At 39.0% G+C, this 14,228-nt stretch overlaps 1 long non-coding RNA gene across 1 annotated transcript in view; it reads right to left on the bottom strand.

Annotated features, from left to right (window-relative positions):
• The window catches only part of LOC108515658 (uncharacterized), a 135,941-nt gene extending 124,604 nt beyond the window's left edge, over positions 1 to 11,337 (bottom strand). Inside the window, exons 1-2 of the long non-coding RNA XR_001881586.1 lie at positions 11,121 to 11,337; positions 10,856 to 10,957 (exon numbers count right to left, since the gene is read on the bottom strand). This is a non-coding gene — a long non-coding RNA (uncharacterized LOC108515658). The remainder of the gene's footprint in view (positions 1 to 10,855; positions 10,958 to 11,120) is intronic.
• Positions 11,338 to 14,228: the final 2,891 nt, after the last annotated feature.

Raw genomic sequence — 14,228 nt, 5'->3', positions numbered from 1 at the left:
AAATTGTCCCTGTTTGCAGATGACATGATTGTATATTTAGAAAACTCCATTGTCTCAGCCCAAAATCTCCTTAAGCTGATAAGCAACTTCAGCAAAACTCCATTTTTAAATGAGTAAATTGAGTCTCAGAAAAGTCATCAAGCTAGTTAGAGAAAGAACTTGGAAAGTAACTATGACCTCAATGTCCATACTGTTTTCCTTATCTCATGTTGATTCTCTTTGTGCTAATGACAATCTATGTTAGTATAACCTCAATTTTTAAATCAGCTACAAGGATTCAAGAAAATCTTGTCTCATAGCAATATTGCATCACTATTTAGCAAGTTCCAAGACTGTTTCTTGACATGACCTACCATGGAGAAAAATTCTGTTTAAATCATTGCATTTTCTACCAATGTAATCATTCAACATATTTGGATCATTCATAATATACCATATTATTCTTTTAGTATTGTTCAAATATTTAATACTTTTAATGGTCTAGCCACTTCTTATTTTTCTAAAATGCTTCAAAATAACACATATCCTCCTTACTTCCTCTTAATACCACCTTGCTTCTCCTTTCAAACTAAAGTTGTTTTGGTTTGCTCTTTCTTATTTAAGATTGTTTTTCTGAATTCATATGGCAAAACCACTGCTTCACCCAAGGGGTAATTTGTATTTTTCCCCCAAATATTATGTTTTAGGGGCTTTGATTTGTTCTCTTTGATTCTGACCTGACTGAAGCAATGGTCTTTGATATGGCCTGGATCAGGTCTTCCAAATCTCCTAATGAGATGTTAGGCTTTGGATGGAAATAGAAAGAATGAAAAGACAAGGATTTGAAGAAAACATACAAAATCAGGAAAAGGTTGCATAGTCTCTACTATAACCATCAATTCATACTTATTCAATACCTACTGGATACATGATATGAACTAGAAAAAATAAAAATTCAATTATCAGTTAGCTGACCAATTAAAAATTGGCTAAATGGTACCTTCAGAGTCATAGGCAACTAGAAATAGAAGTACTTTAGATACCATTCATTCAAACCATGCCATTTGTTAAATGATCAGAGAGTTAAATGTTAAATGATCTAGACTGGGGTCCAGATCAGACAGTTAGGCGATGCCAAAAATTCCACGTAAGCTCAAATGTTTTCCAGTAGATTTACAGTCTGGGAGAATTTCAGGAGGATTTGAAAAAAATGCCAAATGATCAGAACAAGTTTGTAGGATAAAAACATAAGATCAAAGATTTGTGAAGTAGTTAGAAAGGCCATGGAAGAAACACTATCATCCCAACTTCATATTTTACTGGTTAAAGCATGGATTTAGATCTCTATTTTACTTCCTAGGTGTATCATATGTTACCTTGGGCAGGTTAACCTTTCTGTCTCCATATATTTAATATAAAATGGATTTGATAATGTCAAAAATGTGATCCAAATAAATAAATAATACATATATATTGCTTAATGATTGAATTTGGCTGCATGTATATAAAATCCATTTACAAAGTTTCACCCAATGGAGGAAATGTGTTCCACAAACTTAGCCTATAGGTAGGCATTTCAGGGTTGGCACAGATGTGCCAGGCTCCTTCTATCCTCCTGCTCCATCGTCCTTTATATGAGACTTGCAGCCCCATGGTGGCCTGATGGGAACCAAAAGGCTGTTCCACTCAATGTTCACATATGCACTTCAGGCAGAAAACAGAAGAAACTAGGGAGAGGCAGGACTTTCCTAGAAATCTTTAGCAGACTTCTCAATCTAAATCTTTAACCAGAACTTTGTCACATGGCTCTTCAAGACAAACTAAGAAAAGTAGCTCTTAAGCCAGGCACAAAATTTAGGAGTCTGTTAATACAGAAGCATGAATACAGGAAAGACAATTGATCTTATCTACTCCAACAATTAAGGTAGTTATCACTGTGCCTGGCACATAATAAGTACTCAAGAATATAACATATTCTTATTAATACAAACAAGGCTCCAGGAAAAAAATGGGATTGCCTACCATATTTCAGCATTGTGATAGAGAGTTGTATGTATGTTGTTTTACTCAATTACCACCATGACCCTATAAAGTAATTCAGTTTGGTTTGCCAGTAATGTTTTGGAGTAAAAAAACATTAATGCTTAAAGAGAAGTAAAAAATCTTGTCTAGGTTCCCCCACTAGGCAATGACTGAGATACTATTCAAATTCAAGTCTATTTGACTCCAGAGGTCCATTTTTCTGCTCATACTTAGGCTTCTTTTTTCTTTCTTTCTTTCTTTTTTTTTGTCAGGGAGAATGACACCATGGATAGTACACTATTTTCTGAACTGATCTTTCTTGGACTTAATTCAATTGTATTGGTCTTCTAGAGCTGGGCCATTCTAAGCTGTGAGGTGTGAGTGCGAGCTGTCAGTAAGGTACTTAGGAGTAATGTGAGATTGAAAACACAGGCAGCAGATCCAAAGGAACATTCCTAACAGACATATGACTCATTTGGAGCCTGCTCCACAGCACATGCAGCCCCCACACACTCAGTACCTTAGAACTGAACAATGCACTCCCACACCTCATTCCTGACATACGCAATCTTCTTACTGCCAATGGATCAATAGGACCAAATATACTGCACAAATGAGTCACGTGATGTACTTGTCACCATGTCTGTGCAACAGAACTCTGAGTGCTTCTGGGTTTCTGGAAGACGTTACGAGGTAGGATTTCTCACTTCCTTCCTAGATTGGAGGCATACTTGGCTGCGCATCTCTAATCTCCCTGAGACTCTCTCAGAAGATTTTCAACAATAAACAGGAAAGAACTATGCTCAAATAATAAGTGATAATTTACCCGACTATTATGTAAAAGAGGTTTCAGATCAAGTTAAACAAGTATCCCACCATTTCCAAAGTATCTGAAAAATACTAAAGATGACATATGATTTGCAGGATGCAATAACTTGAAGAAATGTGTGAACACTCCTCAGTCTCCATGTGTGGATAAAAATAAAAATTAGTGATTTGAGTGGACTGAGAATAAAAAGACTGAACAGACTTACCAAGCCAGATGTGAATATGATCTTCTCTTACAGGATTCTTTTTTAGGGCTGATGGAAAAACTGAAGTGCATGGTGGTCTTAGGAGACTCTTCACTAACATGGGCAATAATAATCCCTACAGCCATTGTTCTAAGTGTTGACATTCATATGGTTGGAATAACAGGAACCTCCTTAAAATAGCCGAATAGGAAAGATTTATTATACCTATTATTTATTCAAAGTCTACTTGTTCAGACCTCCAGTGTAGTCCCACTCTTTTGCAGTGCTGAAAAAACAGTAGTGAAATAAATACAGAAGTTATCTGTTGTGGTATATTCTATTAAGGGAATCTGATCGAAAAAGAAAACAAAAAACTCAAACAGCAGTACCCATGTTGTGCTAAATGCTGTGAGGAAAATAAGCAGAGTGACCTAAGGTAAAGAGCATGACAAGAGCTATTAAGGGAATGTGTCTGCTAGAAAGTGACATTCAAGATGAAATGAGAATGGCCTAAGGAGTTAGCCATGTTGAGACCCTGACAAGAGTACCCATTTATTCAAGAATAGAAATGTGGAGCCCAGAACTGAAAACTGAAAAGTTATCAGGGACTACAAAGTCATCAGGAACCAAAACAACCATTCTCTCAAGGGCTAACCCATGCCCATCTCTGCATTTTTTTGTGCTTATCCTTAATTCTATCTTTAACCCAACTGTATCAGTACTGCCTGACAAAAGTTCATCTAGATAATGGGTCAGCTACTATCTTACACATTTAAATTTCAGGAAGAATCTGTTTGGCTTAACTTGAGCCAGCTGAGCAGTTTTGACTCAATCATCTGTGACCTGTTGGACATATTTCCAACCTCTGCTCTTCATGAAGCGGGGTGAGAAGAGAGCAATGTTGGCTCTCTAAAAAGGGGTTGTGGAGTTTAGTAAAGCGGATTTTCTGAGAACATTCTGTTCTTTAATTCTTCAGTGGTTCATCTCACTATTCTCTTATCTATCCATTACCCAAGTTAATACATGATTAAAGAGTTCACCATATTCCTGTTAGTCTTTATCTGGGAGCAGGGGTTGGGGTGAGGAGAGGAGTAGTACAGAACCGGGATGCAAATACAGGAGCATACATTCTACTAGAAAACTCAAATACAGAAATATCTATAATATAGAGATGAAAATTCCATAAGAGGCACACATATTAAGGCATTTTAGTATGGAGAGAAATATGCATACCTTTGTTCATAAATCATACATGGGGTCTCATTTCTCAGAGAAATAGTCGAGATAAAGTTCCAAGCCATGAGCAGGATTTTCAATCTACCATTGCCTTCTCATGACATCCTGTAAAGTTAACTTCCATCAGAAAAGTAAACATAGCAGGGGAGGTAATGGGTTTCTGTCAGGGAAAGCGTGGAGAAGCCAGAAGGCTAAGTGCTGTATCAATAATAAATGTGTATGAATACGCTATGGCTTGTAATTAAGCCAGGCTTTCCAAAGAGTTAACAGGACTCTTCAGAAACATGATTATCTTTGCCAGGATACTGCTGTGCTGGTGTAAGAATGCAGCTGAGATTTTTTGATGGATTATACTGGTACATCACTTTATATTTCCTCAACTAAATTCATACTTATGATCAAATTTGGATCTAAAATTAACTACAGAATTGGGAGATTGGGAATCAAACCTTTATTATCTCCATTATCAAGGGAAATATTTTGCCCCCATTTCTAGGAGAAAAATTATCTGAGCTAATGTTTAAGAGATTAATATTTGAGGAATTATTAGTCACCTTATATAGATATAATACAGTATTAGACATTAATTTTTTCTGTTCTTTGCAAGTCCTGTAGAAGCTTCAACAGTTGAAGACAATACAATAGGCAGTGGGCCTCATAATTAGGATACATTGAAGCTGTGGATAATGGATCTTCAATCTTTAGTTCATCAACCACCTAGAGGTTGCAGGTTTAAGATGTGGGTGGAAAAGAATACTTGGAAGAGGTTTTCTCAATCACTAAACCATCACCATGAATATTGAGAGAAGGCTGTCTCTTTTTCATCTAAAACTAAATGAGAAGTTTTAGGAGAAACACTGAAGAGCTTGGCTGTGGCTTGAGTTGATGGTAGTGGCACAGAAAGGGAAGATAGAGATGGAGGAGAGAGTTGTAAGTGGCCAAATAGAGAAGATCTCACTTTTAGTGCTCTATCTGTATTAGGGAAGGTTCCTATGAGAAGAACCACTGAAGACCCCAAAAAGGGCTATTAGTAAGAGAAACCCTCGGCTTTGGCACTACCAAACACAGGCATTAACAAAATCAGAATGTGCCTTCTAGATCTTCTTATCCAATCCCATCAACGCCTGACTCTCGAGGGACTCCCAATAGTAGCAAATGAACGAGAATAAAAAATAGAGAGAGAAAGAATCAACCAAAATCTTCCTTCTCTTTAGTAAATAAGCCTCAATTGGGCAAAGTTAGAAGCTTAAAATTGAGTAGGAGTTTTTATTAGACTGGGCTGGATAGTTTTACTATCTGAGAATGACCAGAAGAGTTAAAAGCTGTGCCTGAGATTTTATTCGAGGAAGCAGTACATTGTAGCTTTAAGGTGTGTCTACAAATTCTCTGATACTCCTTTCTTCAAATGGTAGAGTTTAACCCACTTCATCTTGAGTGTGAGCTAGGACTTAATGACTTCCTTCTAAAGAAAAGACTATAAAGGAAGTAAGTTGGGCACAGTGGCATATGCTTATAATCCCAGCTACTTGGGAGGCTAAGGCAGGAGGATTACTTGAGCACATGGATTTGAATCCAGCCTGATCAACACAATGAGACCTCATCTCTGAAAAAAAAAAAAAAATCAAATATGGAAAAAGTGATGGTGTACAGCTAGGGACTATGTTGTAAAAGACACTACATGAACTTCTTCCTTGCCTTCTTGCATAGATTAGTCACTTTAGAGTAAGCCAGTTGTCATGCAATGAGGACACTCAAGCAACTCTATGGGGTCTCTGTGTTGAGAACTGAGAACTTCTACCCAGAGACATATTAGTGACCCATCTTGGAAGTGAGTTTTCCAGACTTAGTCAAGTCTTCAGATAACTATAACCCCCATTCACATTATGACTATAGCCACAATAGAGTGTGAGAGCTAGAACCACCTGGCTAAGCTGTTGCTAGATTTCTGACTTTGAGGAACTGTGTGAGATACTGCATGTTATTGTAAGCTGCTAAATTTGGGGGTAATTTGTTATGCAGCAATAGATAAATCACACATAGTATTAAATTCACAGAATAGATTAAAAGGGGCAGATATGAAACAGAATCTGTTTGCCTCCTGATTGCACTATACCAAGCCCAGCTTATTTAATCGTCAGTCACACAGAAAGTAGGTTTCATACCTGAAAATAATGACTTCTCTTCACTCAGTCTCTGTCTCAATAGTTGGAATCATTTTTATAAGTATGAAATACTGGGCCGGGTGAGATGGCTCACGCCTGCAATCCCAGCACTTTGGAAGGCCAAGGTGGGTGGATCACCTGAGGTTGGATGTGTGAGATCAGCCTGACCAACATGAAGCCCATCTCTACTGAAAATACAAAATTAGCCAGGCGTGGTGGTGCATGCCTGTAATCCCAGCTACTTGGGAGGCTGAGGCAGGAGAATCGCTTGAACCCAGGAAGCGGAGATTGTGGTGAGCTGAGATTGCACCATTGCACTCTAGCCTGGGCAACAAGAGCAAAACTCCATCTCAAAAAAAAAAAAAAAAAAAAAAAAAAATTACTGAGTTGCTCACCAGGTGATTTGGGAAGGTCAATTCTAAATGAAGTCCAACACTCCTGATTATGGGATAGAATGTGGTTTAGCAGAGCAGTTACAAGTAGCCTTTGGTGCCAGATTAAACTGAATCTAACCTTTATCATCTATTAGAAATGTGACTTAGAGAAGTAACACCTGCTCTCTGCTTCAGTTTTCTTATCTGTAAAACAGAGTAATAAGGAAAAACAATCCTTGTGGTGGTGAGATAATCAATTTTAGATACTCTATAGAAAAAGTTGCAACAGGTCAAAGTATAAGATGACCACCATTTCTTCCCATCTATCCAACCATAGGAATGGAAGTGCAGGCATCCAGCTCTCCTTCTGTGTTCTAAAATAACTGGTAAAACAAACCATTGACAATGAAAGCTCAGAAGGGAAAACTGTGAAATATCTACAAATCAGGAGGAGGCAAAATGATAGGATGGAGTCATTGTTCCTTGAAGTTGCACTGACACATAGTACTTTGAACAAAACTGAAAAAACATCTTTTGCCTGTGTCAAAAATGCAGGGCATGGTTAATTGAGATGATGGGAGGCTAAAGTGATCACACGCACACAGGCACACACACACAAACATGCACACACATACATTCCTTTGGACCTGGCACTAACATCAAAAGATATGAAATTTGCACAGCGCCAAATGGTAGTGAGGAGTCTGAGACCGGGTCATTTATTAAAGAAGTGGCAAATCACAGGTACAGAGAAGAGACAGGAACACCACATGAAAAAGAGATCTCACCTCATGGCACCTCAGCCCTTCTCCCCTAAATCACACACCACTAAACCTCACCTGGTCTGAGAACATCACTCCAACCATTTCTAGTATATAAACACTTTTACCAGAATTAAAAGTGTATTTGCCTCAGAGAAAGGTGCATGAGATGGACAACAGTTAGAGAACCTACTCATCTAGATGGAAAAGTCTACAAAACCTCTATGTAGACTTTGGAACTTGGAGGAACATGTACTTTTAGATCCCTGAATGCAGATGGAGATAAAGTGAGGACATTTCCTCAACTTCTCCCCTGTGGTTGAAGAAAAGCCTACCATTAGACATTCCCGTAAAGTGTTTAGCATTACCCCCGGCACAGAGCTCAAATGTATTAAATGAATGATGGGTAGTAAATCAGGATCTACAGAATTTCTTACTCCAAAACTTTGAAGTAAGATCATAGACCCAGATATAGAAAGTCCAGGGACCTTGTCTGTCCTCTACCTATTTGCAGTTTTTCCTTTGGAAGCCAAAGCCCTTGATAACTAAGGTCAGGGCTGACTTTGCAAGCAGCATCACCTCTGAGGCACCACCAGCCTCAGGGTCCCTCATAAGCCTCTAATTCAAGGTTTCATCCATGGCAAGAGAAACTGTTACCTGGAAGGGAGAAGTGAGAAAGACAGCCTTGCTATAGATCAGCAGATTTGATAGCTTCATGTGTGGCAAGTTTGTTGACCTCAGCACTATTGACATGTTGGACCAGAAATTATTTATTGCAGGGGCTGTCCTGCACATCACAGAACATTTAGCCACCTCCCTGGCCTCTATCCACTACATGCCAGTAGTACCTCTTCTCCATTGTGACAAACAAAAGCATTTCCAAACATTGCCAAATGTCCCTGTTGGCATAATCTCTCCCAGTTGAAAAGCAGTTTCCCAGTCACAGGAAACTCATCTCAAACTGAGTGCAGTACAAAAGGAGCTAATTTGTTTATATGATGAAAAAGTTTAGGCTTAGAACCTGCCTCAAGAACAGCTGGATCCAGAGGCTTAGATGATATGACTTAGACTGTGTTCCTCTCCCTCTTCCTAAACCCTTTAGTGTTAGCTCCATTTTCATGCAGACTATCTTGATAAGATTATTGCCAAAAATTCTAAAATTGCATCTTTCGTTTTAGAAATTAAAAAAAAAAAAATCCTCCTTCAAGCTGGGCACAGTCATCCCAGCCACTTGGGAGGCTGAGGTGGGAAGATCGCTTGAGCCTGGGAGGGTGAGCTGAACCTCCAAGTGAGTTATGATCATGCCACTGCACTCTAGCCCGGGCAAGAGAATGAAACCCTGTCTCTGGAAGAAAAAAATCTCAATTCTTCAATAAGAACATTTCAGTCTGATTTGAGTCTCCAGCCCATGCTTGAACTGGTCATTGTAATAGTTACACGGCATATGCTAATACGGCTTGGGTTTGGGTCATGAGCCTTCCCTAAAGAGGTGTGGGGATAGTCTTTCCCAAACCCGTGAATCGAGAATAAGGGTGGGTGTCTTTCTAAAGCAAACTTGGATCCAGTACTACCAAAAGGTGGGGATGGGGAGTGAAGATTGGATACAAAAACTAAGGTTGGCCTCTGCAGGTGACCTTTGCCCCAGGATGCATGTGGCTTGCATTTCTTTCATGCTAAAAAGGAGGCAAGGCTGGCTTCTCAAGCTTCACCCAGACCCCAGGCCCCCTCACTAAGAAATATTAGTCACAAAGTCTTGGAGAATCAATAACACTGAGGAACTGAGACAGCACATAATTCATCCCCTTGGAAACTTTTCAAAAATATTATCTTGCTGATGCAGGGGAGGATTTCTTTACCTACTATAAATTAGGGGAAAAAAAGAAAAGAAAAAAAGACAGAGGAAAAAAATCTGAGCTGCCTGACAATTATCCTCAGTGTGCATCACTCACATTGCAATCACACCCACATGCTGTGCCAGCACTCCAGCTACCATAGGCACGCACGCGCCCAGCACCCTCAGCCACCCTCTCACACACCTACCCCCTCAGAGTCGGCCCACCAGGCTGACAATCACACTGGCAACTCAGCGCCACCAAAGCCTTCTTCTCCCACACCCCGCCATTTCCTAGGTTACCAGCTCCCCAGTGCCGAAGGGGCTGCAGAAACAGGAAGGAAATGCCCCACAGACATGCAGCAAACCCAGCTGCACAGCAAACATGGTTTTGGCAGGTGAAGAAATCCTTCTAACAAACCTTCCCAGAGGGTTAGCTGCAGGTGAAGATCCTGCCCCTGGTAAATACTTTCAGTCCCCTTTCCAAAGTATGAGATGCCAGAGGCATTGGCTAGACTTCAGTAACCAGTTTGGGTCCCATAAGCATGGGCCATGCTTGCTTGTGCCTGAGCTAAAAGACAAACCGAATGCAGGCATTACTGGGAGAGATGAGCAGCGTATGAGGAGGAGGAGAATGGAGACAGTGCCAGGAATTCCAAAGAGCAGTCCTCCCCCAGGGAGCTGGGTGCCAGGCTCTGTGGGACGGGCAAGAGACATAAATAGCATTCTCCTAGATCCTTGTGGGGCCGGTAGTGGGTGGGCAGCTGGAACCCTCTGTGACCCAGTTAGAAGAAAGCTTTCTGGGGCTGGGACCTGGCCTTGTGTACAATGAATAGAATAATTGTGAAGATATTATTTCCTCAACTGTAAAATGATGATAGCAGTATTTAATTTCTCCCTCAGAGTAGTGTTGTAAGGATTCAATGAAGTAATATACACAGAGTGCATTGGGTAGTGCCTGGCTTAGAGTAAAAACTCAATAAATATTAGTTAATAATAAGTTGCATGGTATACAGAAAAGAATACATACCTCCATTCAAAACCTGTTTCTAGCACTTACTTTCCTTACCCAACCTGTAGCACCTTCTCTGAGCTTCAATTTCCTCAGCTGTCAAATATTTATTTCATGAGGTTTCTATGAAAATGTATCATGCAATCTATGTGAAATTTCCTTAGTTCTATGCCTCATAATATTTCATAGGTAGCTAGTAATATTGTCATTATCGTCAACACTGCCATCAACCTTTGTACTTTTTCCCTAACAAATCATTATTACATTCAGCATCTTTACTTTCCTTGATACAATCCTATGTAGTATGTAGATATATAGGACAGGCTTTACCTCCATTTTCCATATTAGAAAATTGAGTCCCAGATTCAATAGTTTGTCTATATCAAAACAAATAGGAAGGGGAAGTTGGGATATATGTGGTTTTTGGAATCCTAAGATGATGTTCAGTATATTTTGCTACTATACCTCCAAAGTAGAATTGAGGCCACCAAATCCATGACAGTAATGGCAGCTGCTGTTTGTTGAATGTCTACCAGGCTACAGGTCCTGTTCCAGACACTCTCTAAGCTAGAAAAGAATAAGCACAGATGGATCCTGGGAAATTCTGTTTCAGCCAACCCTTGTAGGTCCCCTACAATCTGTTTTAGGTGTGCATCTCTCTAAATTTCACTTTTATACAAACTGCATGCTTTCTGGCAAGATCAAGTATCCATCTAATTCACATATGCACCTTCTTATGTGCTATTCAGAAGAGTTAATTTCTGCTTAGCCTTCCAGAGCTTTTCTCTTGCCTCCTCCGCTCTCCTCCCAGTCTTAAAAAAGACTCTCTCAACCTCACAGCCAGCTGGGTGAGTCATGGGGGAGGAGGCCAGCTTCCCCGTCTCTCCCCCAAACAAGGACCAATTTTATTTTGACTTTGCTATCCCATGTACTGTTACATTAGCAGAAAAGGGAGGTTATCCTGGGAAGATCACAGCAGCAGGAACACTGGTCCCTATTCATGCATCATGCAGGTTCCAAACCTCTCCAAGTTCTAAAATCTCCGTCTCTGTCTCTCGGTAACATTTCACCTGATGTGCAATTCTAGATTATTTTGCCATTCAAAAGTTCTTCATTCTTCTTGGTAAGAACACTGCTCATTAAATGGTCTCTTTGGATATTAATGTGGGTGTCAAAATGTGGGTTTGTTTGATGAGTGTCCTAACACATAGTGATTTCTAAAGCATTTAAAAAGAAAATAAAAAATGGTTGGGTATCAGCTTGTTTTATTAGCTTAACTGTTCTAAAGCATTAAAAAGAAAAGAAAATAAAAAATGGTTTGGGTACAAGCTTGTTTTATTAGCTTAACTGTACTGGCCTGGGAAAGAAAATCCTTAAAGTGTCGTACTTGACAAGAAAAGGGAAATTCAGAGAGAGACTTCAAAGGTGCAGAAATGATACTAAGGGCTGATACTGCTCATCTGACATAGATATAAAATGAGTTGTATTTATCAAGGCTTTTATAGAAGGAATCAGAGATGGGTATAGATCCCTACACCAGAATCAAGCAGTGAAAGGTTGTTATTTGCTTAAATTCTATGTTTCACAAATTGGAAGAGTAGTACTCACTTTGAAGGGCATTATCCATTAGTCTCCTACAGAGAGACTAGTCTCCTCTGGTCTCTGTCCAGAGTTTAAGAATGAACCTTTTCAGTGGTCAGAAAAATGTAGTTTTTTAAAAATGGTTTCAGAACCAACTCCTTACAATTTCTTTCTTCTATTTGACTCATACCTTGACCTGGAAATCTCCTCAAACTCCCAAGTTAATGCTGCCTGTTGGCTTTCCTCATTTGGAATTAATAATAACCAGAGAATGCTTCTAGCCTCTTAGAGTTACAAGAAGTGAAGATCTATGTATGACACATGGTTAGGCGCTTGTGGTTCAAGTTCTACCAAAAAGTAGTCAGGTGACCATGAGCAAACCACTTTCACTCTCTGGGATACAAGGGTCTCATTCATAAGAAAAGGTTATTGACTCTAGTAGATTCTGTCAGCTGAAACAGCTACAGAAATATCCAAAGGTAATAAACAGAAGACTTTTAGGACAAACTGAGAATCAAGGCTCTAAAATGAGGGGAGTCGGTAACCCTCTTCAACTGAACAGCAACTTTACTGATTAACTTCATCAATAGATGGAAGTTAGAACTTCACTCATTCATTTATTTGGTAAACGCTTGGTGGGAATTTGCTGTGTTCCAGGCACTGCTCTAAGCATAGGGCAGAATAAGACAAAAGTCTCCACCCTTTTAGAGTTTATATTCTGATACAGGAGACAGACAATAAACAGGTAAACTTTAAAAATATAATTTTAGCTAGGAATAAGTGCTGTGAAAACAATAAAGATCTCAGTTGACTGCCATATAAAGAAAAATCTATGAAAAAAGTCACACAATTCAGGCAAGTTCAGGGTCTTCCTTCTAAACTCTATCATCTCCATCTATAAAATAGGAATAGATTCCAGATAGAGGAAAATAAGCATGCTTGACATAGCTGCTTCATGAGAAACTAAGAGAATAACATTAAAAAATAGCATACGGAAACGTGAACTGTGATAAATAAGACAAAGAAAAAGCTGGACTTGCTCTAGAGTAGATGCTGATACAATATTCAACCCTGCATTGAACCAGGACCCTCAAGGGGAAGACAGTGTTTATCCAACGAGTAGTGCCAGCAGGCTTTCTGCAGGAAGCACGTACAAATATCTCCTAAGGAAGAGCACCCTCAATTTATATACTCAGGCTTTCACCTATTAAGTTCAACCAAATGTGATCTGTTTGCCTTCAGTTATAAGTAAACACTAAAAAGACAGAATAAGGAAGCAACAAGATACTATCAAAAGTGATCAGGCAGATGTTAAAAAAAAAAACTGGTCGGATGGATTTCAATCTTTAATTATTCAGATGATGAGCTACATTATGCAGACCAATTCTCTGTTGACATAATAGATAAAAATTAGGTTGAAATTCTCTTTAAACCATTTTTTTAAATTGAAAATATAAAAATATTTATAGAACCAAAATCGAAGCCAGTACTTTTCAGATTGTACTCCATCTATGTCTGGAGGACCGTGACATCAACTTGGGGGTGTATGAGGTCAAAACACTTTTCATAAGAATACTGAAATGTTACTTGCCTTTTTCACTGGGCTGACATTCGCACTTTTGGTGCAGAAGAAATTAAAGGGGAGGAGGGCTTAAAAACTGTAGGTACCCTGGCCCAAGTTAAGATGATAGCCCAAATTGTAATAGTGGTCAATGTATTCTACCACGGACTCACAGAGTAAAAGCGGAGGAAGGGAGTTTCACTTAAGAATATCTTTAATTGAGTAGTAAAAATAATTTTAAAAACATTGACCACTGAGTACATACCTTTTTAATACTTTGTGGGATGAAATGGGCAGAAACGAAGCATTTTCAGTGGAACCAAAACTAATGTTTGTCTTGAGGAAAAGTCCACGTGTCTTTTGACCTGTGAGCTCTACTAGCCACGTTTTGTGTGGTTCTCCATTTTTAATTGAAAGAGCGGACAGAAAAACTTTAGTTATTCATATTTGGGTATTTTCCAATTTTCTTCTTAAAATGAATAAAGAAAGCAAGACTGTCCCTTCAAGAAAACAAGTGACAGTATTTTTTGCCAATGATAAAATTTGAGCTTTGAGCAAAAAATAAGATAAAATTTTGGAACACTTATATCTGCCTCCATGAGCTTGACAGTCGTCCTATACATACGTTTCTGAGAAAATTGGTGGTGATATTAACAAATGTAATTTTTAAAAATCAATAAACTCTCTAATTTTGTT

Source organism: Rhinopithecus bieti, unplaced genomic scaffold (genome assembly GCF_001698545.2).
Source record: "Rhinopithecus bieti isolate Rb0 unplaced genomic scaffold, ASM169854v2 scaffold_1624, whole genome shotgun sequence".
Taxonomy (NCBI): Eukaryota; Metazoa; Chordata; class Mammalia; order Primates; family Cercopithecidae; genus Rhinopithecus; species Rhinopithecus bieti.
The sequence above is the reverse complement of the archived record's forward strand: the minus strand, read 5'-3'. Positions and strand labels throughout refer to the sequence as shown.